At 38.1% G+C, this 25,896-nt stretch overlaps 1 long non-coding RNA gene across 2 annotated transcripts in view; it reads right to left on the reverse strand.

Annotated features, from left to right (window-relative positions):
- LOC137014248 (uncharacterized) overlaps positions 1 to 25,896 on the reverse strand; it is a 439,549-nt gene that overhangs the window by 294,976 nt on the left and 118,677 nt on the right. The gene's annotated exons all lie outside the window — the stretch shown is intronic.

Raw genomic sequence — 25,896 nt, forward strand, 5'->3', positions numbered from 1 at the left:
TAATTTTGATGATTATAACTGACAACTAAGGAAAATCCCAAATTTTAGTTTCTCAGAAAATTAGAATATTGTGAAAAGGTTCAATATTGAAGACACCTGGTGCCACACTCTAATCAGCTAATTAACTCAAAACACCTGCAAAGGCCTTTAAATGGTCTCTCAGTCTAGTTCTGTAGGCTACACAATCATGGGGAAGACTGATGACTTGACATTTGTCCAAAAGACGACCATTGACACCTCGCACAAGGAGGGCAAGACACAAAAGGTCATTGCAAAAGAGGATGGCCGTTCACAGAGCTCTGTGTCCAAGCACATTAATAGAGAGATGAAGGGAAGGAAAAGATGTGGTAGAAAAAAGTGTACAAGCAATAGGGATAACCACACCCTGGAGAGGATTGTGAAACAAAACCCATTCAAAAATGTGGGGGAGATTCACACAAAAAGTGGACTGCAGCTGGAGTCAGTGCTTCAAGAACCACTACGCACAGACATATGCAAGACTTGGGTTTCAGCTGTCGCATTCCTTGTGTCAAGCCACTCTTGAACAACAGACAGTGTCAGAAGCGTCTCGCCTGGGCTAAAGACAAAAAGGACTGGACTGCTGCTGAGTGGTCCAAAGTTATGTTCTCTGATGAAAGTAAATTTTGCATTTCCTTTGGAAATCAGGGTCCCAGAGTCTAGAGCAGGGGTCCTCAAATCTGGACCTCGAGATCCACATTCCTGCAGAGTTTAGCTCCAACCCTAACAGTTAATGATACAATTAAAGGATTAATTAAGGGATGATTAAGCTTTAATGATGAACACCTGCTGTTAACAAGCAGAATCACTGAAGAAAAGAGAAACACAAGAACTACGACTGACTTCAGCCACAGCCTTAGATGAAATCAACTGAAGATAAAAGACATTAAATCTTTGAAGATCTGATTAAACAACATTACCAGCTTCACTTATTACTAGCCAGACTGACTTTATCTCTGTCACACATCTACAGAGGATCTTATTGAGAATTAATTAGAGGTTTAGATGTTGATGTCTTATTGAAAATGTTTGGTTTGAGGTCACCATCGTGGAGATCAGTGTTTGCTTTAGTTGAGCTCTTCACCCTTGACTTTTGTTGAAATGCTTTTTTGTTTTTTATCAGCAATTGCAAGTGTTTTTAGAAAAAAAAAACTTTTGCATTGATAGAGAAAATCAACATGTCTGTTTTAATAACAGATAAACAACTGCTTTTTGTTGTTGTTGTCTTGAAGAATAAAACTCAATTGATGTAAAAAAAAAAACAAAAAAAAAAAGTGTAATACCATAATTTTGATCCTGATGTTGAACTTCACTACAAATAACACTGTCATTGTTAACTTAGTTTATATTTTGTGCAAGTTATACACTCACAGACCTCAACATTCGGCATATGAAACACAACAACGGTGCCATGCTTCATGCCAGCGAACAAAACACATTCATGGTTCCCAGCATGCATTGCGGCATGAATAAATTATGCAGCTGTATTTTTTTGTCACCATTGTTAAGGTTTGTATAATTAGTGTTGATGTCTATGTAGCGTCTGGATAGATCCGGCGTAGTCAATCAACTTTGGAATTTTCAGAACGCTTTTAGCCTGCTGAACTGTGTAAATCACGGATCGACACCGGCCGGTCCAGAAAAACAGACACTTTGACACGTTTGTTACTCTGTCAGAAATTAAACAGAGAATCCCACTTCCTAGCTCTGGAGACTTCAAAGGATCACCCCTCCCTTTGTGGGCCCAGAGAGGCCAGCCAAATTCCAACACACACCACAAAGACACACACACACACACTAAGCACACACACAGACACGCAAACATTGAAGACTGTATGTGTAAAATATAATTATGCCTAAATGTAACTGCCGTTGTATGTCAAATTGCATATAGTTATTCCCACTGTTAAAGCTTAGCTTGGATTGTAGTTGTGCTAGTGTCATTTCTAATGATACTTTTGTCTGTAAACCATAACTTCTTTTATATGCTTTTCTGATCTGTCGAGTTTGGTCTCGTTTTAAAGCTCTTGCTACCTCTCATTCACTGAGATATGTCACATAGCTGCAAAATGCATTCCTATGAAGGAAAATGCACCCTGATGTAACATATCATAAATTATGCAAATCGAGCCACAAGACAAGACAAAGGAAAGTTTGCCCGCCAACTTTGCACCTATGTCATTGGCTATTCCACATCAAGGAGGTGTGTCGGCTTGTCTGTCATAAAAGAGGAGCACCAGGATTTTCCTGTGTGTTCTCCTGACTGCCTTGAATCATCCATCGCCCGCTCACGCACGTCTCTCCCGGACGTCACGGCGACGCGCTTCCATCGCGCTCATCTTTCGGGACCACCATCTCCGGTGAAACTAACTTTCACGTCCTCAGTTCAAATCCTCCCACGGAAACGGAAGAAGCCAATGAACTGCAGCCGCACTGAACCGAAACTCAGCAAGCAAACTGATGCAAGTACCGTTTCTGAATATTAGATAACTGATTTCTGTGCTGGCTCTCAAGGACTGTAGTAAGTTTCGCTACCTTTCTTCTCTCTTTTCCTGTCTTTACTTCTGCTCTTGTATATATGTGTATATTCTGTATATATATTTAGACGCATAACCTCTGTATGAATAGTTTTCATATATTAAACACATTATTCATTCTCGATTGTTTCTTTTGCTCATTCGACAAAACCCAGGTCACTTTAACGTTTCGATCTAGCACAATCGCTTTACGTTTGATGCTATCATAGGAATTTATCCTCGTGGCCAGAGGATAACATTTCCTTTATAATAGTCTGTGGAAAACTTAGGTATAGTTTCTCTAAAACAACTATTAAACTACAACTGACCATATATGTAATTAATTATGATTCGTTGTAATTGATTCACATATATGTACCTAATTCCCTCTTGGGTCGACATATGTATCATAATTAATCATAAAGCTTTATGATTTATTATATTCATATTTCACCCATAAATTGATTAAACCTGTACAAAATTGCTACATCTAAGTGTGTCATATATAACTTTCAAAGTTTCAGACAGTCTTACACAAATCACTTCAGTGTTACAAATGGTTTGTATCACGTCATTTAAGTTTTTTTTTTCTCAAATAATGTTTCAATTCCAAAAGTACAATTAAACATTAAATTCCAAATCAAAAGCAAATGCTTAAACAACTTTAATGCAGTTATTTGATCATTAAAACAGACATGTTGATCTATTTTATCAATGCAGAAATGCTTTCCAAAAACACCTGCAATTACTGATAAAAAAAAAAAAAAAAAAGCAGTTTAACAAAAGTCAAGGGTCAAGAGCTCAACTAAAGCAATCGCTGGACTCCACAATGGTGACCTCAAACCAAACATTTTCAATAAGACATCAACATCTAAACTTCTGTTAATTCTCAACAGAGGTGGAGATTCCAGGGGTCAGAAAGTAAAAGTCCTGCCATATTTTTATTCCACCCACTGAAGCATTAATGAGATAAATAAGTGATTAATTGAGTGATGATTGAGCATTATTGAAGACACCTGATGATAACAAGCAGAATCACCAAAGGAGAAAATCACAATTTTTAAGTTACCATCATCGAGGTCAGGGTTTGTTTTAGTTGACCTCTTGATCCTTGACTTTTGAATATTAGATTTTGTTTGGGCAGTTTTAACTGTATTAAAACCAACCAGACAAGCAAAATTAAAAGATTATCATAAAATTGAACAGATAATGTTGTTGGTTAAGTTTTTACATAAACATTATTTGATCTGAATCACTGAACTCATTTAGAGCCCAATCTCTGAGTTAGATTTACATTATTGATTACTGCAGCACTGTGATTCTACAGCACAAGATCAGCTTTTACAATACATTTTTTTTTTTAAGAGTTCTGATTTAAAAAAAAAATAAATAAAAGCAGAGCTCATTTAAACACTCAAACATCAAGAATCATCCTGTGAATCTCAACAGTGGTGAGGATAATAAAGCATGTTGTAATGCATTCTGGGAGCCACCAATCAAAATTCATCCATGGCTCCCATCATGCATTGCTGCATGAATAAATTATGAGCTTAATTGTCTTAGTAATTTCATTTATTCTCACTATTAAAATTTTGCTGTTTTTCTGTGACTTTTTAGTAGCTTGTTTTCTAATGTTCAGAGTTGATCTGTTGATCAGAATATGTTGCTTGTCACTGTCGTTGAGATTCACAGGCTGATACTTGATGTTTGTGTGTGCCTAAAATAATTTTTTTTTTTTCTTTTTGTGATAAGGACAACTTTTTTTTAAAAAAAATTCTGTATTGCATAAGCTGATCTTCTGCAGAATCACAGTGCTGCTGTAATCAATAATGTAAATCTAACTCAGTGATTCAGATCAAATAATGATTTTGAGAAAACATGACCAACACCTGATCATCTTTTAACTTTGCTTGTCTGGTTGGTTTTAATGCAGTTAAAACTACCCAAACAAAATCTAATACTAAAAAGGCAAGGGTCAAGAGCTCAACTAAAACAAACCCTGACCTCGATGATGGTAACTTAAAAATTGTGATTTTCTCCTTTGGTGATTCTGCTTGTTATCATCAGGTGTCTTCAATAATGCTCAATCATCACTCAATTAATCACTTATTTATCTCATTAATGCTTCAGTGGGTGGAATAAAAATATGGCAGGACTTTTACTTTCTGACCCCTGGAATCTCCACCTCTGATTCTCAATAAGATCCTCTGTAGACGTGTGTCAGAAATAAAGTCAGACTGGCTAGTAATAAGTGAAGCTGGTAATGTTGTTTAATCAGATCTTCAGAGATTTAATGTCTTTTATCTTCAGTTGATTTCATCGAAGGCTGTGGCTGAAGTCAGTTGTAGTTCTTGTGTTTCTCTTTTCTTCAGTGATTCTGCTTGTTAACAGCAGGTGTTCATCATTAAAGCTTAATAATCCCTTAATTAAGGCCCCGGTATACTACAAAAAACGAAATTGAAGAATGAACTGATGTGACGTCATTTCGAACAAAATCAGGCCAAAACGAAGTTCGTTTTGTGTTCTTTTTGGAAGTTTGAAACGGCTTGCCAAAGCGAACGTTCAGGAAAAGTTCGCTCCAGCTGCAAAACACCTTTGTACTACTATTGGTCAGTGACGATAATGTAACAGGAGGTGTGCGCCGAGGCTTCGCCTTCACTCACTCACTCACTCACTTTGACTCATTTCGTGTGTTTGAGTTTGTCGAGGTAAGATCTCCGCGGGTGAAAACATGAACACACTGGATAGCCGCTTTATAGTACGAAATGAAATTGTGCTTGTAAAAAAATGAGGCACTAACACTGTTTTTCATGTTTGATACTGTAAAGCTGCTTGATTTTAAGCGATCTTTTAAATAAAGTGCTCTATGAAGACGTGACGTGACTGGAGTGCTACTTTGCAGAGTTTGTGCTAACATACTAATGTTATTATGATCAGACGCTTATGCTTTCTATAATAAATGCTTGATGTTTTCTTATTTTTGTTGTGTTTATTTTGTTACTGAGAAGAAAGTGCACGGCACAAATTTACATATTCATCTAACTGTCGCTCTCAGCAGTGTGGGCGGCGTCACATGTTCGTTTACAGTATATCGCTGGTCACGCATTTCAAACTTCGTTTTACTCCTAAACGAAGAACAAAAAAGAACTTCGTTTGAAGTATATCGGGGCCTTTAATCACTTAATTATATCATTAACTGTCAGGGTTGGAGCTAAACACTGCAGGAATGTGGATCTCGAGGTCCGGATTTGAGGGGGGGGGGTCTAGAGGAAGAGAGGAGAGGCACACAATCCACATTGCTTGAGGTCCAGTGTAAAGTTTCCGCAGTCAGTGATGGTTTGGGGTGCCATGTCATCTGCTGGTGTTGGTCCACTGTGTTTTCTGAGGTCCAAGGTCAACGCAGCCGTATACCAGTAAGTTTTAGAGCACTTCATGCTTCCTGCTGCTGACCAACTTTATGGAGATGCAGATTTCATTTTCCAACAGGACTTGGCACCTGCACACAGTGCCAAAGCTACCAGTACCTGGTTTAAGGACCATGGTATCCCTGTTCTTAATTGGCCAGCAAACTCGCCTGACCTTAACCCCATAGAAAATCTATGGGGTATGGTGAAGAGGAAGATGCGATATGCCAGACCCAACAATGCAGAAGAGCTGAAGGCCACTATCAGAGCAACCTGGGCTCTCATAACACCTGAGCAGTGCCACAGACTGATCGACTCCATGCCACGCCGCATTGCCGCAGTAATTCAGGCAAAAGGAGCCCCAACTAAGTATTGAGTGCTGTACATGCTCATACTTTTCATGTTCATACTTTTCAGTTGGCCAAGATTTCTAAAAATCCTTTCTTTGTATTGGTAAGTATTGTAAGTAATATTCTAATTTTCTGAGATACTGAATTTGGGATTTTCCTTAGTTGTCAGTTATAATCATCAAAATTAAAAGAAATAAACATTTGAAATATATCAGTCTGTGTGTAATGAATGAATATAATATACAAGTTTCACTTTTTGAATGGAATTAGTGAAATAAATCAACTTTTTGATGATATTCTAATTATATGACCAGCACCTGTATACATATGGAGAGATCCAGGAGATTCAGGCTCAGAAGCATAAAGTTTCTGTCACAAGAGGCCAATTTCACAAGAATCGTAAATTACATCACGCAAGTTAGCTCTGCAATGGATCTGCGCCTATTATAATAATAAAGGGTAATGGTAAAATGGTGATTAAATGGTACTGAGATATTCATGTTTATGACAAGCGTTTTAGTCCTCAGAAATAAATCTGTTGTACCTTGATTTGATATGATTTTTTGTCCTCCTGTTGGAGTTTGAGTTTCTCACTATATAAACTGCAGATCTCCTCAGACTCTGATGAACGGCTCACATCTCTCTCCTTCAGGAACGACTCGCACAAGTTTTTTAACGCAAGATTATATGGAGGATGATCTTTTGAGGATCTTCTTCTGCAGACAGGACACTCCTGAGTTTTGGTGGTTCTCCAGAACTGTTGAAGACACTTTTCACAGACACTGTGACTACACGACAGAAGAACAGGAGTTTTGAAGATTTCACAGCACACAGGACAATAAATTTCTTCTGAAGATACATGAAGTGACGCCATTTTCACTGTTTGATCTCCAGCGATCTAAACTTTACTTTCACTTTCTGAACGATGATATAAAAAATGAAAAACCATAAGAAGAAAAAAAGAACTGCTATATATTTTCAGAAACAAACTTCTCATAAATCCTAGTTAAATGTTTTTGTCTTCATCGTTCTTTGATCGCTGATTCCTTTTCACTTTTGTTGACACAGAAAAGTCAGTATGACAGAAAGGAGAAATAACAAGTCAGTCTCTTCCTGGTAGGGTGGAGTTTCTGATCACCTTTGGGTGTGTTAAAAGAGGCCAAACAAGAAGAACAGGATTTCTTCAGGTTAAATTAAACACATTTACAACATTCCTCTGTGCAGCCCTTCCATTCATTTTCTGTGTTTAAGCAAAAAGTTGAATCTACTTTTTTTCAGTAATCTCTTTCTTTATCAATGCAAAAAGTTCAGGTTTTTTGTTACCATGACCTGATGAAGTCAGGTTAGTAATAAGTGAAGCTGGTAATGCTGTTAGTGGAGTTGTTTAATCAGATCTTCAGAGATTTAATGTCTTTTATCTTCAGTTGATTTCATCTAAAGCCCTATTCAGACAGGATTAGTTTTACGTGGGGAGGTGGAGTAATGCAATTTTACCTCAGGATGTCTGTAATAATAATTGGCCAATTCGCACGGGACAAGACATCTCAGTAAAATGAGCAGAAGTGGGAGGGGTAACTCGATTTATGCACTGCCGTCACCTCCCTGTCGTCATGTGGGTATATGTTGGTTTCTAATACCATGTGCGCAAACCTGCACTCAAAAAAATGAATTGTTGGATTTACTTAAAGAATAAGTGTCAAGTGGTTCCACGCAACAATATTGAGTAATTTGTACAAAAAACTATTTAGTTGAATGAACAAAAGAAATTCAAATAAAGCTGACAAAATTTCTTTGAGTAAATACAAATCATTTGAATGTCACTGTTACATAATATTTATATGTGCAGTTTACTTAATAATGTTATGTTGATTACCTAAGGTGAACACATTTTTTTTTTTAATAATCATTTAAATAAAAAGGATACAACAAATAGAATGCAGCCCCTCACCCCAAAATGCACTCAAAAAATAACTAATTAAACAAACTCAATTGAATTGACAGCAGGAATTTCACCCTATAAACATGCGTATATAAGTGCGCACAGCCTAAACACAGGCGACACTCATCTGCATAATGGTAACCACAAAATTCAAAAACATTACAGAAACTACTCTAAATGTCCAACATAACTGAACATTAAACACTAACATAAACTAACAACATCTTTCCCTTTGCTGAAAAACACATAAAATAACACTTTAATCCCTAAATTTACTCTCCTAATGCAGTCCCTTGCAAAGCATGCTGGGAACTACGGATCCACTGCACAGTTAGTTATGTCAACAATAATGTGTGCATTTCACACAGCAATGTTAAGTTGACTGAACAAACACTTACTAAGTAAAGCTGACAATACTCAGTTTTAGTAGAAACAACGCAGTTAAATTACGTTCATGTAGTTACATGAGTTTTTTAAGTAATGTGAACAAGGGTGGTTTGAGTGAAACTAACAACAGTGAAAGTTCAGTTTTTTGAGTGTGGCGCAAACACATATAATCTAAATATATAAACTATATATAACAGTTAGGTCCGGTCAAATGACTTATTAATTAAATTCTGATTGGATTATGATGGTAATAGGCACTTAGCTAAAGATAAAATTAGTTTTGTGCCTCTGACAAGTGCTTTCGATCTTCTGAATGGTATGTAGAAAATACTTGAGGTTTGCAACAGACTTGTCCCACCACCACCTACAACACAAATGAATGTTTCTTCAAGTGCTTCCATGCTTGAAAAATGCACAGAAAACTACTTTTAAACAGGAAATGACGGAATTTTACTGTACATATTTATAGCGGGTCTATTTGGACAGGATTAGAATTACCTGAGGTAATTTTTCCGGACCTTTTTACAGAAGTTAAAAGTCGCTGTAATCTTTACTGACATTGTCCGTAATGATTACCGAGATGGCACATTCGGACGGGACTAAAATCACAGAGAAGCTCTGGTAATAATTACTTTACCCCCCACCTCCCCATGTAAAACTAATCCCGTCCGAATAGGGCTTAAGGCTGTGACTGAAGTCAGTTGTAGCTCTTGTGTTTCTCTTTTCTTCAGTGATTCTGCTTGTTATCAGCACATGTACATCATTAAAGCTTAATCATCCCTTAATTAATCACTTAATTATATCATTAACTGTTAGGGTTGGAGCTCAACTCTGCAGGAAAGTGGATCTCAAGGTCTGGAGTTGAGGACCTCTGATCTAGTGTGTGCGTTCAGAGAATTGTAATGCTAATTGTAAATCAGTTGAAACTGTTATTATATCTGTGGTTACCCACAGATTTAAAATTAATCAGTCAAGATTTGGTAATCGTCTAGTGCAGGGCTGTCCAAACTCGATCCTGGAGGGCCACTGTCCTGCAGAGTTTAGTTCCAACTTGCTTCAACACCTCACACCTGCCTGGAAGTTTCTAGTATGCCTAATTAGACCTTGACCTCTGGTTCAAGTGTGTTTAAATTGGGTTGGAGCTAAACTTTGCAGGATAGTGGCCCTCCAGGACCAAGTTTTGAGACCCCTGCACTATAGATGATTCGGCAGGACAGCGAGAACACACACCTGTTGATTACAGGAACTATTTCACAGTGACACGAGATCTCACGGAGACTCATGAAATCAAACGTGACTTGAGAAAAACAAAACAAATGGAGGACAATCAACATTGTCAGCAAGCTCTCCTGTCATACGTTCTGCTTTACAGTGTAAAACAAAATAGAAAAAAGAGAATATGGTTGATCTTCTTTCTCAATACTCCACTTTCATGGCATGTTTGTGGCTGCCAATTTTCAGCTAAAGAAGCATGCAATATCCGGTAGGTGATGCTTACTCACTCTCATTGGCTATCGTGGGTATCACATCAGAGGCAGCCCGATCAAGAGTTTATCAACATGTTTGATATTTACGATTTGAGATCGGGGATGCTCTGTTTCAATTGGAAGCAGTTAAATAATTGTAATGACACCACACAATAGAGGATGGGAACGTTCTGTTAATGTCCCAAATGTCCTCTTTGTAACATTCTTAAGTGACCATAAAATAACCAAAATGAACCCCCCTAAAGTCATATAAGGAATCTTAAACTGCAGCACTTTCATTACCAAAAGAGGACGTTCTAGGAATGTCCCTAATGGTCTGTAAATGTTCGGAATTTTCTTCACCTTTATGGAACTTTCAGGAAACGTTGCGCAAGGAGGGATCTGGGTCACATGTGGTGGGAATTATGGCACTTGGGTGGACCACTCCTGTTTGCGAGATCTGAGCAACAAGCAGGCCATAGAAATGCCGCATGTCAGCCAATAGCAAAGAAATAAACCAGAACTGGATCTTATCTGAGCCACAAAATATTTATATATTATTTATAGAGTCATCTCAGCATTTAACAAGCCTGTTATCAAGCAGAATCACTGAAGGAAGGAAGAAAAAAAGAGACGAGCAGAAACACAAGAACTACAACTGACTTCAGCCACAGCCTTAGATGAACTGAAGATAAAAGACATTAAATCTCTGAAGATCTGATTAAACATCTCCACAAACAGCATTACCAGCTTCACTTATTACTAACCAGACTGACTTTATTTTTTTTACACGCCTACAGAAGCTCTTATTGAGAGTTAACAGAAGTTTAACTCCAAACTCATGTTTGTTTCATTTGATGTTACCATGATGGTGATTGGTCTTTCCATTAGTTGGCCTCTTAACTTTTATTACACAATTGTTTATTCTGGTTGCTGTGATAGTGTGTTTGTCAAACACATTTGTGGTAGCATCAAAATAAAAAAAAAAAAATATATATATATATATATATATATATATATATATATATATATATGTACCATCTCATGAAATGAGATCAGATGTTGGTTGTTAGAAAATGTATTTGAGATGACACACAAAGACATCAAGGATCAGCACACTGATCAGGATCAGTTATATATATATATAAACAGAAAAAAATATATAAACAAATGTACATGTTATTCGTATAAAACATAAATAAAAGTTACTATTTTGGCAAGTGTATCTTATTTTGGAAGCGTAAAACGCTGTTCTTTTGGCATGGTCATTTGCCAACCTGGGGGCTATTCCAGAAAGCAGGTTATGTGACATACCTGGGTATGTTTAAGAGTAAGTAAGCGGATAACCTCAACTTTCGGTTCCAAAAACGGAGGTAACTTTTAGGGTATGTAAGTAACCATAGCAACTTGCTCTCTGAATATAACCTGCTCCGGAGCAGGTTATGTTCAATGGTTAGTTAGCTTAAGAGGAATTCAGATGCGTCTATATTATCAATATGGTTATATTAATGTATCTAAATTTGTTATATAGTTACAGTTATATACACAATGTTATATTATACAATATATAAATGTTTATTCAATTCTAATATATGAATTTTATTGTCATCTCACACATGGATCTGCTTTTTATCCTTTATAACAGGACATTTTCTATGCTATGATTTCTATAATAAAAAATACATATCATATATGTGATATCTTATTAAATAATTAGCATCAAACAAACAATATTAAGATTAAAAATGATTGCATAACCACCCAATAGGTGGTGATGTGCACTAAGTAGGTTATGTAAATCGCCATTAAACAAAAGAAGAAGAATGAAGTAGAATGGCGCGCTTTTTCTTAGTGTCTGTTTCCATGGTGAATCATCGATTCGTCGCTCTTTTGAGAATGTCTTGTGTGTTAACCGGGAACATACTCTGGGTTGGCTGAACTTACTCCCGGACGCATTTTTGGAACCAGCATACCTTGAGTAAGCAAGGTTTGGGTTAATCAACCGAGAGTTCAGGGTATATGTGACAGTAAGTTAACCCTGCTTTCTGGAATACACCCCTGTACAATTACACCATTATATGTATAAACATGTTTTCCCTCCAAGTTTGAGATTTGTCATGGCCTCATTGGAATACAATCCTCAACCAACTGGAACAAAACATCAATATGCATCAGAGCAAGCTTTAAAGGGGCTCTATGTAGGAATGACACCCAGTGTTAGGTACTGCAGTCCAAATTCCAAATATTGTTTGGCCCGTCCCCTCGTTCAAAGACGCGAGTTGCCAGTAACAATAGGTAATGCAATTCACAATGAAACCTGAGGAGACACTGTAAGCTGATGAGTTGCTTTATGTAATTAGTTGAGTTTACTTCGAAAGCTTAATTAAACTGTTGGGTTTACTTAAAAAACTTAAGGAAACCGATTGCCTTAAATTTAGCAAGTAAGTTAACTCATTATTTTGAATTGATAAAACTAGCTACCACACAGTACAGACAGAGTACTTAGAAATCTTGAGTATTCGCTGTAAAATGTAATTAGTTGAGTTTACTTAGAAAGCTTAATTAAACTGTTGGGTTTAGCTACCACACAGTACAGAGTACTTAGAACACATAGATGGTGCATTATTGGCCTTCATGACCGATGACACAGATGGTCTTTACATGCCTCATGCTATCAAAAAGCATAAAAGCAAAATGGAAAATGTTTTTCTACAAAATGCAAGTGTTGATTAATTTGATCATACAATGAACTGTGAATTATTTGTGCACATTTATTCTGTGGAAGCTGAGCTAAATGACTAAACACTGTTCCAGCATTCCTGATGTGAGTCAAACCCTCATGTCTCAGATACCAAATATACGCATTGCTTGTAACATTAATTAAAAACAAAGTCTAAATATGCACAGAAACAAGAAGGCAGTCACTTCATATTGATCATGAAGAATTCTGTGAATCCATCCCTAAATTTGCACAAGAACCATGATCCAAATGATGTTTGTGTGTATCTTGGTGTGCAGCTGTAATGTGATTTTGGAACAAGACACCAATTGTTTTTTTCAAATCGTCAGTCTACATAGCGCAGAGGTGGGGAATGTTGATCCTGGAGGACCATTGTCCTGCAGAGTTTAGCTCCAACCCTAATTAAACACACCTGAAGCTAATCAAGGTCTTCAGGATTACTAAAGTTACAGGCAGGTTATTTTTTAAGGGTTGGAGTTAAACTCTGCAGAACACATTCCCCACCCCTGACAATAAACCATTATATAAAACAGGATCTTATAAATCACATGACCTGAAAACAGAATTTGCCTTCAGTATAAACACACTTTTTGAACTGTTGTCATATGCAGGCTTCCGCGTTTACGTCCGAATGGCGGCTCAGTACTGAGTCTTGTTAAGATAAGTTATTTATGTTAAAATGCTTGAAAAACATGCTTTTATAACTGCAATAATTTCCAGTTTAATCTCATCAGTCATCTAAGGTGGTTTATTTGTTGTGTACCAAATCTATGGAAGTAAATTAATGCCATATGTTTTTGAAATATAAAGCTTGTTGAATTGCACTAATTAAAAAAATTACATTAGCTGCATTGCTTGCATTTTGATGCACTGTATTTTTAAGGCTTGCATTTTTATGGGCTGAAATTCAACCTGGTCGTATATTTAAGCTGTGAATATTTCAATTAAAAATATTTCACACACATTTTCATTATTCAAAATTCAATAATTCATATTCACCTTTCAGATTTCACTTCCAAAATATTCATTCTGTTAAAAAAAAAAAAAAAACCTATAAAATTCGACGAAGTTTTCAGTCCATTTTATTTCGCTTTACAAATTCGCTTCCACAAATACAGTGGTTCAAATTCGGCAGAAAATTCAACATTTCACATCCGGGGAACTGCAGGAAAAGCAGTAGAGTGCCGATGCATGATCTCTATCTGCTGTTAGTCTTCTTCACCAGCAGGTGCCGCTAGCGGCTGTTTACAAAGACCAAAGCAGCTAGTAAGTCATCATTCATTCATAAAAACGGATTTACAGAATTAGAGCAAGCGGTAAGTGAATGTGTGATGATTATCAGGGCCAGTATACATGCAGAAAAGTTGATAAAGACACAAAAGCTGCATTTATGTTTAATTCAGTGTATTTACGCTTACTTTCCCAGTGTAGCTACAGCTTTCTCTACAGTGAACAAGATAACGTTATTGCCCGATGCTGGTGTACAGATCAAACGTTAAATCTGAGGTAGACATATATTTCTCTCTGTTGTAATAGCCAGACAAACAAAGAGAAAAAAAAATGATCATGCGTTGGTTTTCACATAATTGTAATTTGACCTGAACTCATTTAGAGCCCAATCTCTGAGTTGCACATATACATATTCAAACACACCTCACTCAAAGTACATCCATATATACTATTTCTCTCTTCTTCTTTTTTTTTTACACATTGATCACACAATTCGTTCTACTTTGTTCATTTTTTATTTTACCTGATCATACATTATCCTGCTTATACAAATTTTACATTGTGTTGCCAAAGCATTTATATGAGCAGGAAAAATAAAATTAACTAAGCAGAACTAATTGTGTGATGAATGTGTAAAAAAAGAAAAGAAAAAGTATATGTGTATGTACTTTGAGTTGTGTGTGTTTGAATATGTGTGTGTGTGTGTGTGTGTGTATGTGTGTGTGTGTGTGTGTGTGTGTGAGAGAGAGAGAGAGAGAGTAGGGCGCATCACTGTTCGCCCTGACACCTAGATGAACACTTTACAGGTAGTTTTGTGATTGTAAATCATTCTCGTCAAATGCTATTGAGCTTTAAATTATGGCATTTTTTGTATGATCCCATACAGTACTGAAATACATAGCAATATTTACAAATTACTTGACAGTTTATTTGGAAACACTTTACAGTAAGGTTCATAATGCATTAACTAACGTGAACTATCCATAAGCAATTCTGGGCAGACGAATGAGGGAAACCCTAGTATTACAACACAGCGCCGCTATATAAAGTTAAGGAAACTAAACAACAGAGAGAGATATGTCTACCTCAGATTTAACGTTTGATCTGTACACCAGCATCGGGCAATAACGTTATCTTGTTCACTGTAGAGAAAGCTGTAGCATACACAGAGAAAGTAACTGTAAAGACACTGAATTAAACATAAATGCAGCTTTTGTGTCTTTATCAGCTTTTCTGCATTTATACTGGCCCTGATAATCATCACACATTCACTTACCGCTTGCTCTAATTCTGTAAATCCATTTTTGTGAATGAATGATGACTTACTAGCTGCTTTGGTCTTTGTAAACAGCCGCTAGCGGCACCTGCTGGTGAAGAAGACTAACAGCAGATGGAGATCATGCATCGGCACTCTACTGCTTTTCCTGCAGTTCCCGGATGTGAAATGTTGAATTTTCTGCCGAATTTGAACCACTGAATTTGTGGAAGCAAATTTGTAAAGTGAAATAAAATGGACTGAAAATTGCTAGTCGAATTTTATAGGTTGTATTTTTAAACAGAATGAATATTTTGGAAGTGAAATCTGAAAGTTGAATATGAATTATTGAATTTTTAATAATGAAAATGTGTGTGAAATATTTTTAATTGAAGTATTCACAGCTTAAATATATGACCATGTTGAATTTTAGCCTATAAAAATGCAAGCCTTAAAAAAACAGTGCATCTAAATGCAAGCACAGCTAATGTAATGCATTTTTTTTTGTTTTTCAATTAGTGCAATTCATCAAGCTTTATATTTCAAAAAATGTTTGGCATTAATTTACTTCCATACAAATCCCAAATTTTGTTATGTAAACAAACCTAGTTCCTATGAATTACATGGTCAAACTAAGGGTGTTGCCCTCACTTTAAATAAGACTGCTCATCAATTTGACTGCAGCTGATTAGTCAGTTGAAGAAGGAAGGAATATTTAGGACTATCCCAGCCAGCACAGCAATGTGGGCCCCAGTTAGACAGCCCAGGTGACACCCATCTGGGCCCCACATAGCTGTGCTGGCTGGGTACACAGTTACTACCTTTAAATACTGCCAGTCATGGCATAACGGTTAGAGAGTCAAACTCGTAACTGTCAAATAAGTCTCACTTACAACGGCTTTGTTGCTAAGAACTTATTTATTTAACCGAGTGCAACAGACACAGTCTCAATCCCCATGTCTCTGGCTAATGGCTTCAAATCCCGCCCCCTCTTACTCTCTGATAGGTTGTCAATCAACATATGTAATTATCTAATCTCTATGACACCTCCCCCTTTTATCTTTTCCTAAAGAAACACGTTATTGTAACCGTAATTCTTTATTTACTAACTAGCACTTGCCTCTGTTCGTTTTAACTATAATGAACATTTTAAACATTTAACAGTTTTCTTTTTATCAAATAAACATTTAACATCGCATTCATTTAAGATGCATAACTCACATCCACTACACCTAAACGTGCATTTGAATTTACTTAACTATAAATTTAGTTTAACAGTAGGTTTTATTACTCTGCCAGACCTGGTCACAGTCACTCCTTGTGTTTCACACGGTGTCTGCAACACTGGCTGATCTGCGTTGCTGGTGTGCAGTTTTTCAAGCTTCTGCACGCTCTCCACTGTTGTTTCACAGTTGTTATCAGCATTTAGACATTCCGCAGGCACTTTCTGTAGATGTCTGCGGTTTCGCCTCATCTCACCTTCCCTTTTCGGAGCCTGCACGACGAATGAGTGCAGTGCACTCTCTTGTGTTCTGACCTGCACTGGACCTTTCCACGACTTTTCCCCGTCCAGTTTCATCAGCACTGCATCACCTGGCTTCAACACAGGTAAGTCACGCACCCCATGTCTCCGATTAAAGTAGAAGGCTTGTTGTGTTTTAGCCAAAGTGTCTCTTTCTCTCACCAACAGTCTACTTGGCCACTTTGGCTGCAGGTTTTTCTTTAGTGTAGGCAGTGTCGTATTAATTTTCCTGCCTATCAACAATTCGGCAGGGCTTACCCCTGTAGATGAATGTGGTGTTGCGTGGTAACACATCAAAGCAAGGTGGGGGTCGTCCTGTCTGAGGATGCGTTTGGCTACTTGGACCATGCGCTCGGCATGCCCATTTGCTTGCGGGTTGTGCGGGCTCGATGTGACATGTTCAAAGTCATATTTTTCCTTAAATGAAGTCCATGCCTCACTAGTAAACTGCGGACCGTTATCACTCATAATCTGCTCCAGTATTCCAAATCTCGCAAATGTAGCTTGCAGTCTGTTTATCACCTGCCCTGTCGTTGTCTTTGGCAGATGAAGGATCTCTATGAAGCGTGAGTAATAATCCGAAACAATCAGATACATCTGGCCCTTGTTCTCGCAAATGTCTATAGCCACGCGCCTCCACGGTCTGTCAGGTAGCGGGGTTGATTTAAGTGGCTCTTTCCTTTGTGTTTTCCTGTTTTCACGACAGAACATACACAAGTCAATTTTGTTATTTATATCCGATGATATACCAGGCCACCATACGGATGAATTTGCCCGTTCTCTGCATTTTGTCAACCCTAGATGGCCTTCGTGGATGCGCTCAAGGATGTCCTGTCTCAGTTCACTTGGAATACAAATGCGTCTGCCAAGAATTATCAGTCCTTCACTTATTGACAGCGTATCTTTCACTGAAAAGAAGTCTCTAATACCTTCTGGTACGTTTCTTACGTGCTCTGGCCAGCCGTGCTTTATAAACTTACTTACTAGTTGTAACTGTTCATCCCTTTCAGTTGCTGCTACAATCAAGCTTAACTTTGACTGTGACACGGGCAAGCCGGCTATAACTGCGTCAATCTCTTTCGCTGTAGGTCTACTGCTCGTTGCATCATCGCCTATTGGACTTCTCGACAGTGTATCGGCTACTACCAATGTCTTCCCTGGTGCGTATTCCTTTGATTCCCTGGTGCAGTACCGTGTCCAAGTCTTTTTCATTAATCAATGGTACGAGGGGTTTGTGGTCTGTAATAAGGCAAAATCTGTCCAGGCCTATGAGATACTTCTCGAATCTCTCGCACGCCCAGACTCCGGCCAAGCATTCTTTTTCTATCTGCGCGTACCTGGTTTCTGCCTCATTTAACCTCTTCGAACAATATGCCACCGGCTTCCAGCTGTCTCCGTGCAGCTGTAGTAGGACTCCTCCCAGCCCGTAGCTACTCGCGTCTGCTGACACCGCCGTGGGTTTCCGTGAATCGTAGTACGCGAGAACAGGTGCTGTCATTAGAGTTTCTTTAAGCTTTTGAAATGTGCTTTCTTGAGACTGGTCCCATGTCCATGCTACAGTCCCTTTTAATAAATCAAACAGCGGCCCGCCCACTGTCGCCAAATCTGGAATGTAGCGTCCCATGTAGTTTATCATCCCCAGGACCCGTTTCAGTTCACTCACATTTCGTGGGGCTTGCAGTTCTGAGATAGCCCTTACTTTCCCTGGGTCAGGCCTGACTCCTCTCTCGTCTATAATGTGTCCCAGGAAATAAAGCTCCTTCTGTCTGAAGATACACTTCTCTTTGTTGAGCTTGAGACCTGCGCGCTCGATCCTCTCCAGAACGCGCCTCAGATGCTCGTCGTGCTGTTCTTGGGTTTCGCCGTGAACGATTAGATCGTCCATGTAGACCGCAACTCCCTCTAAACCTCCTAGGAGTTCGTTCATTTTGCGCTGAAATATTTCTGGCGCAATGCTAATGCCAAAGGGCAAGCGCTTAAAACAGTATCTAGCAAACGGCGTTATGAATGTAGTGAAAAGACTGCTCTCACTATGTAGGGGAATCTGCCAAAAGCCGCTTACGGCGTCCAACGAAGAGAATATTTTGGACCCGGCGAGTTTGGCAAGAACTTCATCAGTCGTGGGAAGGATGAACCGTTCCCGTTTTACATTTTCGTTTAGTCTTTTCAAGTCTACACAGATGCGCACATTGGAGTTCAGCCTTAACTTTGGGAAGTAATGGTAACGGCACTCTTCTCGCAGTGTGGACTGCGTATGGCTCTACATTCTCTTTTAGATTTATTTTGACAGGTTCGGTACTCATTGTTCCCTGTTCACCGAATGCTGCACTGACTTGCTCGATTCTTTTAACTAAGCCCATCTCTACTGCTTGTTCTCTGCTTAGCAAATTGTTCACAGTGTCGCCCTCCATGACGTGAATTGTGAACTTGAACTTTTTATCTTTGTACTCCGTGGTTGTTTCAAATTGTCCCAAACAATTTATCCTTCCACCTGGGCTATCATATCTCGCATGTGTCTGACTCAGCTTCACTTTACTTCCAAGCGAGTTAAAAGTCTCTTCATTCATAACAGTCACGTCAGCTCAGGTCAACCTCCTCCTGTTGGCTCACCTGCTGGGCGATGTCCTCCGCCTGCCTCACCATCAGCACTGCCGTGTCTAAGGTAAGGTCTGTCATCAGCTGCAACTTTCTTGAAAGCTCTTTATCTTTGATGCCAACCACAAGCTTATCTCGGATGTTCTCTGTTTTCTGGGCACCGAAGTCACAACTCTCTGCTAATTCGTAGAGTGCACGGATGAACATCTCTGCCTTTTCCCCCGGCCTTTGTATGCGTTGGTAAAAGCACACCCTCTCGTGGATGATGTTCTTTTTCGGGATGAAATAGTCATTAAACTTGTTCAGCACGGTGTCAAATTCTTTTTTCTGCTCGTCTCTCTCAAACGTGAATGAGCTGAATATGTTCTCTGCCTCTGGTCCCATGGCATATATAAGGGTACTCACTTGTACCTCACCATCCTCCTCCTTGAGCTTCGAGGCTATCCTGTACCTCATGAAGCGCTGTTGCCATGCGGCCCATTCTTGAGGACTATCAAAGGTGAAGTTTGTGGGTGGAGCGAATTTCGCCATTTCTACTGCTCCACAACTTCTGACACTATGTCAAATAAGTCTCACTTACAACGGCTTTGTTGCTAAGAACTTATTAAACCGAGTACAACAGACACAGTCTCAATCCCCATGTCTCTGGCTACTGGCTTCAAGTCCCGCCCCCTCTTACTCTCTGATAGGTTGTCAATCAACATATGTAATTATCTAATCTCTATGACGGTAACCTGAAGGTTTGATTCTCTATACCGGCAGGAAATGACTGAGGTGCCCTTGAGCAAGGCATCTAACCCCCAATCTAGGGTGACCACCCGTCCCGCTTTGCGTTGTACCGCACAGCATTTTGACTCCTTGTCCCGCACGTCGCATATTGAGAAAATGTCCTGCATTTTCATCAGTCTGTTGGTTTTTAATTATAATATTTTTTAAAAATGCGCATGCGTTCTTTTGCCTTTTTAAGAAAGCATTAAATTTATTATTTTTGCTGCATAGTTTTTCACCTAACAGCACTTCGACAGAAGTAACATCCCTACACCAATACAACAGCCGTTTTTCAATCCTATCCAATGGTTGAAAAGAAAGGAGTAAACACGGTCACTAGTAGGTTGTGACGGCTGTCAATCCAAATGTGGAGTGGAGTTGGACTCGGTCAGAACTGTTTCAAAAATAGGGTGACCAGACGTTTTGGTGTTCTGTCCCCGACTGGAGTTGTCCCCGGAAATGTCTCCGTTTTACAGCTCGTTCAAAATAACCCGCATATACATTGCAAAAAGACCGACGAGCATACAGCAGCCTGCTGGAGAAATTGTGTAGTGATCATGTTCACCAACAGAGGGGGCTGTGCAGCTACACTTGGTCGCGCGCGCGCCGCTACTTCATGAGGAACGTCATTTGGATCTGGACCAGAGCAAATAAGCGCCATTATAGTCAAATATCAAAATAAACAGCGTTATCAGTTTCAAGGTTAGTAACATACTTACTATTCATACTGTTTGTATATTTTATAACAGGGCCTCAACAGGGTGCGAGATTGTTTTGTACAATTTTAAACGTCCACAAAAGTTCCGCAGACATAACGCAGAAATTTCCACACACAAAATAAAATAAAATGATGCACGTACTTTGTGCTTAAAATGAGTCTAAAATGCTAAATAATAGTTAAAAATAGTTCAAAGTTAAAACAGTTGTAATTTCTGTATACAGTAGTTAAAAACAGCTTGTGAAAATATTAAATTCAATCATGTTAAAAAATATATGTTAAATGCTGTTAAATATTTATCTTCTTATATGCCTATTTATGTTGTTTTATTTTTGCAATGTAATGTGCTTTTGTAAAGTCACACTAATGTTATAACAGGCGTATTGTTTTGAACTGCTTTTACAGTGGTTACTATTAATCGTGTAAAGATTTTTTAGTGAATTGTATTAAAACCAGAGCAAAAATCTTAATAATAAAACTAAATCATAATTATTAATGTAATAATAGCCTATAAGGAACCCACAACAATTAAAAACAAAAACATTCAAGAATGTATTGTTTCTGTTTTTTAAATAGAAAATAACAAATTAGATTTTGGTGATATTTTGACCACTCAAATAGGAAATGTCCCCAGTTTCCATTTCAGAAATCTGGTCACCTAATTCAAAAATAGTTATCTGCATGATGCCTGCTGCCTTTAGGGTCAGTGATGTTTAATTTAAATTACATGTACAATAAAGACGTTATGTTATATTGTGATGTAATGGTGTTTTCTGGAAGGGACTAAAGAACAAAGTATTTTTTATCAGCTGAAAGGCTGAATACAAATGTTTTTATTAAGTTAGATAGACATTATATAACAGCATAAATTAATAAAGATCTATTTGCTCAAAATTATGCAGAAAATGCGAGTATGGATGTGCATAAATTAATAACGATCTATTTGCTGGCTAAATGTGGCTTTCGTAGGGCAGTTTATATCACGGCCTTATGTCTGTCTGCTTTAAAGCATTCTCTGTGACGGCCGGGATATGAATAGTTGTGTGCATTGTTCTTTTTGCCAAGTTAAAAAAAATAAATAAATAAGGCTGATACAGTAAAAAGTGCTCAAAATGTGGCTTTCGTTACGGAAGTGCGTCATTTTTCAAGGACTTATGTCCATTTTAACGTATTTAACTTTGTGGCATCCAAGAATCGTGCTGGGAAATGGGCTCAGTGTGCTTTGTCATAATGCCACGTTTAATGGTTCATGAAAAAACATTGGTACAGTAAAAATAACCCAAACTCCAACAGGTGACATCAGGTGGCAAACAAGTGGCAAATAGGTGTTAAAATGGAGAAAAAAAACCTTGGGTGAAACCAGGCTTAGTCGGGGGGCCAGTTCTCCTCTGGCGAACAGTGCTTTGTTACGAATGAGGTTGCTATCATAAGTCTGATAGGATCGCAACAATCAAAGTATTTATTTCAGTTCCATCCAGTTGAGGATCGTATTCATCACGCTGGTATGGACGGTTTGTTGAGGAACTGTGTTACTGGCTGTCGTGTTGATGATGTCTTCACAATGGATGATCTAGTCGACTCGATCTCTGCTGATACTTCAGGGCTGCGTTGTGGTCGTGTCATGGCACCGGTCCTCGGTCTCATCTGGATACGGCCCAGATCCGGTTGACTACGGTAAACCTCGGGATAAACAGAAAGACTAGTATTAGCGTAGATGCCATTCTTTTTCTGATGTAACGAGTACATCTGGTGTTATAGGAAGTGTTCCCGGTTCCGGCTGACCTAATTTATGCAGCCTAATAATCCTTTAACGGATTTGAAAATATAAATTGGTGATGTGTTATGTGTATGCCAGGTTAAAGAGATGTGTTTTTAGTCTAGATTTAAACTGACAGAGTGTGTCTGCTTCCCGAACAATGCTAGGAAGATTGTTCCAGAGTTTGGGTGCCAAATAGGAAAAGGATCTACCGCCTGCGGTTGATTTTAATATTCTAGGTATTATCAGCTGGCCTGAATTCTGAGATCGCAATAAACGTGAAGGACTATAATGCATTAAGAGCTCGCTCAGGTACTGGGGGGCTAAACCATTTAGTGCTTTGTAAGTAATTAACAAGATTTTAAAATCTATACGATGTTTAACAGGAAGCCAATGCAGTGATGACAGAACTGGGCTAATAGTAAGGACTCTAGCTGCTGCATTTTGTACGAGCTGTAGTTTATTTATCAAGCGGGAGGAACAACCACCCAGTAGAGCGTTACAGTAATCTAGTCTTGAGGTCATGAATGCATGAACCAACTGTTCCGCATTCTTCATTGAGAGCATATGTCGTAGTTTAGATATATTTTTAAGATGGAAGAATGCAGTTTTACAGATGCTAGTAACATGGCCTTCAAATGAAAGATTGGTATCAAAGAGCACACCCAGGTTCCTAACTGAGGACGAAGACTTAACAGAGCAGCCATCAAGTGTTAGACAATATTCTAGATTATTGCGTGAAGAAGTTTTCGGTCCAAAAATTAGAATCTCTGTTTTTTCTGAATTTAGTAGTAGGAAATTACTGGTCATCCAGTTTTTTATATCAGCTATACATTCTGTTAATTTAGCGAATTGGTGATTTTCGTCAGGGCGCGAAGAAATATAGAGCTGAGTATCATCAGTGTAACAATGAAAACTAACGCCATGCTTCCTAATGATATCTCCCAATGGTAGCATGTACAGAGTAAAAAGCAACGGTCCTAGTACTGAGCCTTGCGGTACTCCATATTTAACTTGTGATTGATATGACATCTCATCGTTTACTTCTACAAACTGATAACGGTCAGATAAGTATGATTTGAACCATGCCAATGCAATTCCACTAATGCCAACATAATTTTCAAGTCTATCTAAGAGAATATTGTGATCGATAGTGTCAAATGCAGCACTAAGATCCAGTAACACTAATAGAGAGATACAACCACAATCTGATGATACGAGCAAATCATTAGTAACTCTAATGAGAGCAGTCTCAGTACTATGGTATGGTCTAAATCCTGACTGGAAATCCTCACAGATATTATTTCTTTCTAAAAAGGAACATAGTTGTGATGAAACTGCCTTTTCTAGTATTTTTGACAGAAAAGTGAGATTTGAGATCGGCCTGTAATTGACTAATTCTGTAGGATCAAGTTGTGGTTTTTTAATAAGAGGTTTAATAACAGCCAGCTTAAAAGTTTTTGGTACGTATCCTTCGTGATAAAGATGAATTAACAATATTAAGAAGAGGATCTATGACCTCTGGAAGCATCTCTTTCAATAGCTTAGTCGGTATAGGGTCTAACATACATGTTGTTGATTTTGATGATTTAACAAGTTTAGACAATTCTTCCTCTCCTAAAGCAGAAAATGAATTGAATTTTTCTTTAGGGACACTACAATGCAATGTCTGACACGATACTGTAGTAGACGGTTGCATGGTTATAATTTTCTCTCTAATATTATCAATCTTGCAAGTAAAGAAGTTCATAAAGTCATTACTGCTGTGCTCTTTGGAAACATCAGAAGTTGAAGCTTTATTTCTTGTTAATTTAGCCACTGTATCAAATAAATACCTAGGGTTGTGTTTATTTTCTTCTAAAAGTTTTGAAAAATAGGCAGATCTAGCAGTTTTTAAGGCCTTTCTGTACTCAATCATTTTCTCTCTCCACGAAATGCGAAATACTTCTAGTTTTGTTTTCTTCCAGCTGCGCTCCATTTTTCTGGCTGCAGTTTTTAGGGCCCGAGTGTGCTCATTGTACCATGGTGTTGGATTAATTTCCTTAATCTTTTTTAAACGCAAAGGAGCAACTGAGTCTAATGTGCTGGAAAAGACAGAGGCAATAGTTTCTGTTGCAATATCGAGGTCTTCTAAGCTGTCTGGTATGCTAAGGCGATGAAACTGATCAGGAAGATTATTTATAAAGCGATCTTTAGTGGTAGAAGTGATGATTCTACCATATTTATGGCAGGGAGGCAGTTTAGCCTCTTTGACTAAATGTAGTATATACACGAGACTAGATAATGATCTGAGATGTCGTCACTCTGCTGCAGAATTTCAACGGCGTCAATATCGATTCCATGTGACAATATTAGATCTAAAGTATGATTACGACAATGAGTGGGTCCTGACACGTGTTGTCTAACACCAATAGAGTTTAGAATGTAAATGCCAATCCCAATGAGTCTTTTTTATTATCTACATGGATATTAAAATCACCAACAAGGACTTTATCTGCAGCTAGTACTAATTCTGATAGAAAATCGGCAATCTCTTAAATAAAGTCTGTATGGTGTCCTGGTGGCCTGTATACAGTAGCCAACACAAATGTCAACTTACATAATGTTACGTAAAGCACCATCACTTCGAAGGAATTATATTTGAAAGACTTCTGGCTGATACTGTAAATATTACTATAAATTACAGCAACCTTTGCCTTTCTGATGAGGATTGTGTCGATAATCATAACCTTGAGGGCTAGACTCATTTAAAGTAATGTAATCGTCCGGTTTTAGCCAGGTTTCTGTCAAACACAGCACATCTAGATTATTGTCTGTGATAATATCGTTTACAATAAGTGCTTTTGAAGAAAGTGATCTAATATTTAACAATCCAAGCTTTATCATTTGTTTATCATTATTATCTCTATTTTTTATTTGTTGAACATCAATTAAATTTTTACCATTTAATGGGTTTGGAAGTTTTTTGTTTTTACTAATTCGGGGTACAGACACAGTCTCTATGTGATAATATCTAGGTGTAAGAGTTTTTATGTGTTGGGATTTATCTGACTTCTGTAACGTGAGGCAGCTAGCAGGCGGTCGGTTTAGCCAGTCTGTCTGCTTCCTGTCCTGGGCCCCAGTTTGTCATGTTTTAGTTCTGAGACTATGTGCCATATTACTAGAGAGAAGAGCAGCACCATCCCGGGACGGATAAATACCATCTCTTTTCAACAGGTCAGGTCTGCCCCAA

This window comes from Chanodichthys erythropterus, chromosome 23 (assembly GCF_024489055.1).
Source record: "Chanodichthys erythropterus isolate Z2021 chromosome 23, ASM2448905v1, whole genome shotgun sequence".
In the NCBI taxonomy this organism is placed as follows: Eukaryota; Metazoa; Chordata; class Actinopteri; order Cypriniformes; family Xenocyprididae; genus Chanodichthys; species Chanodichthys erythropterus.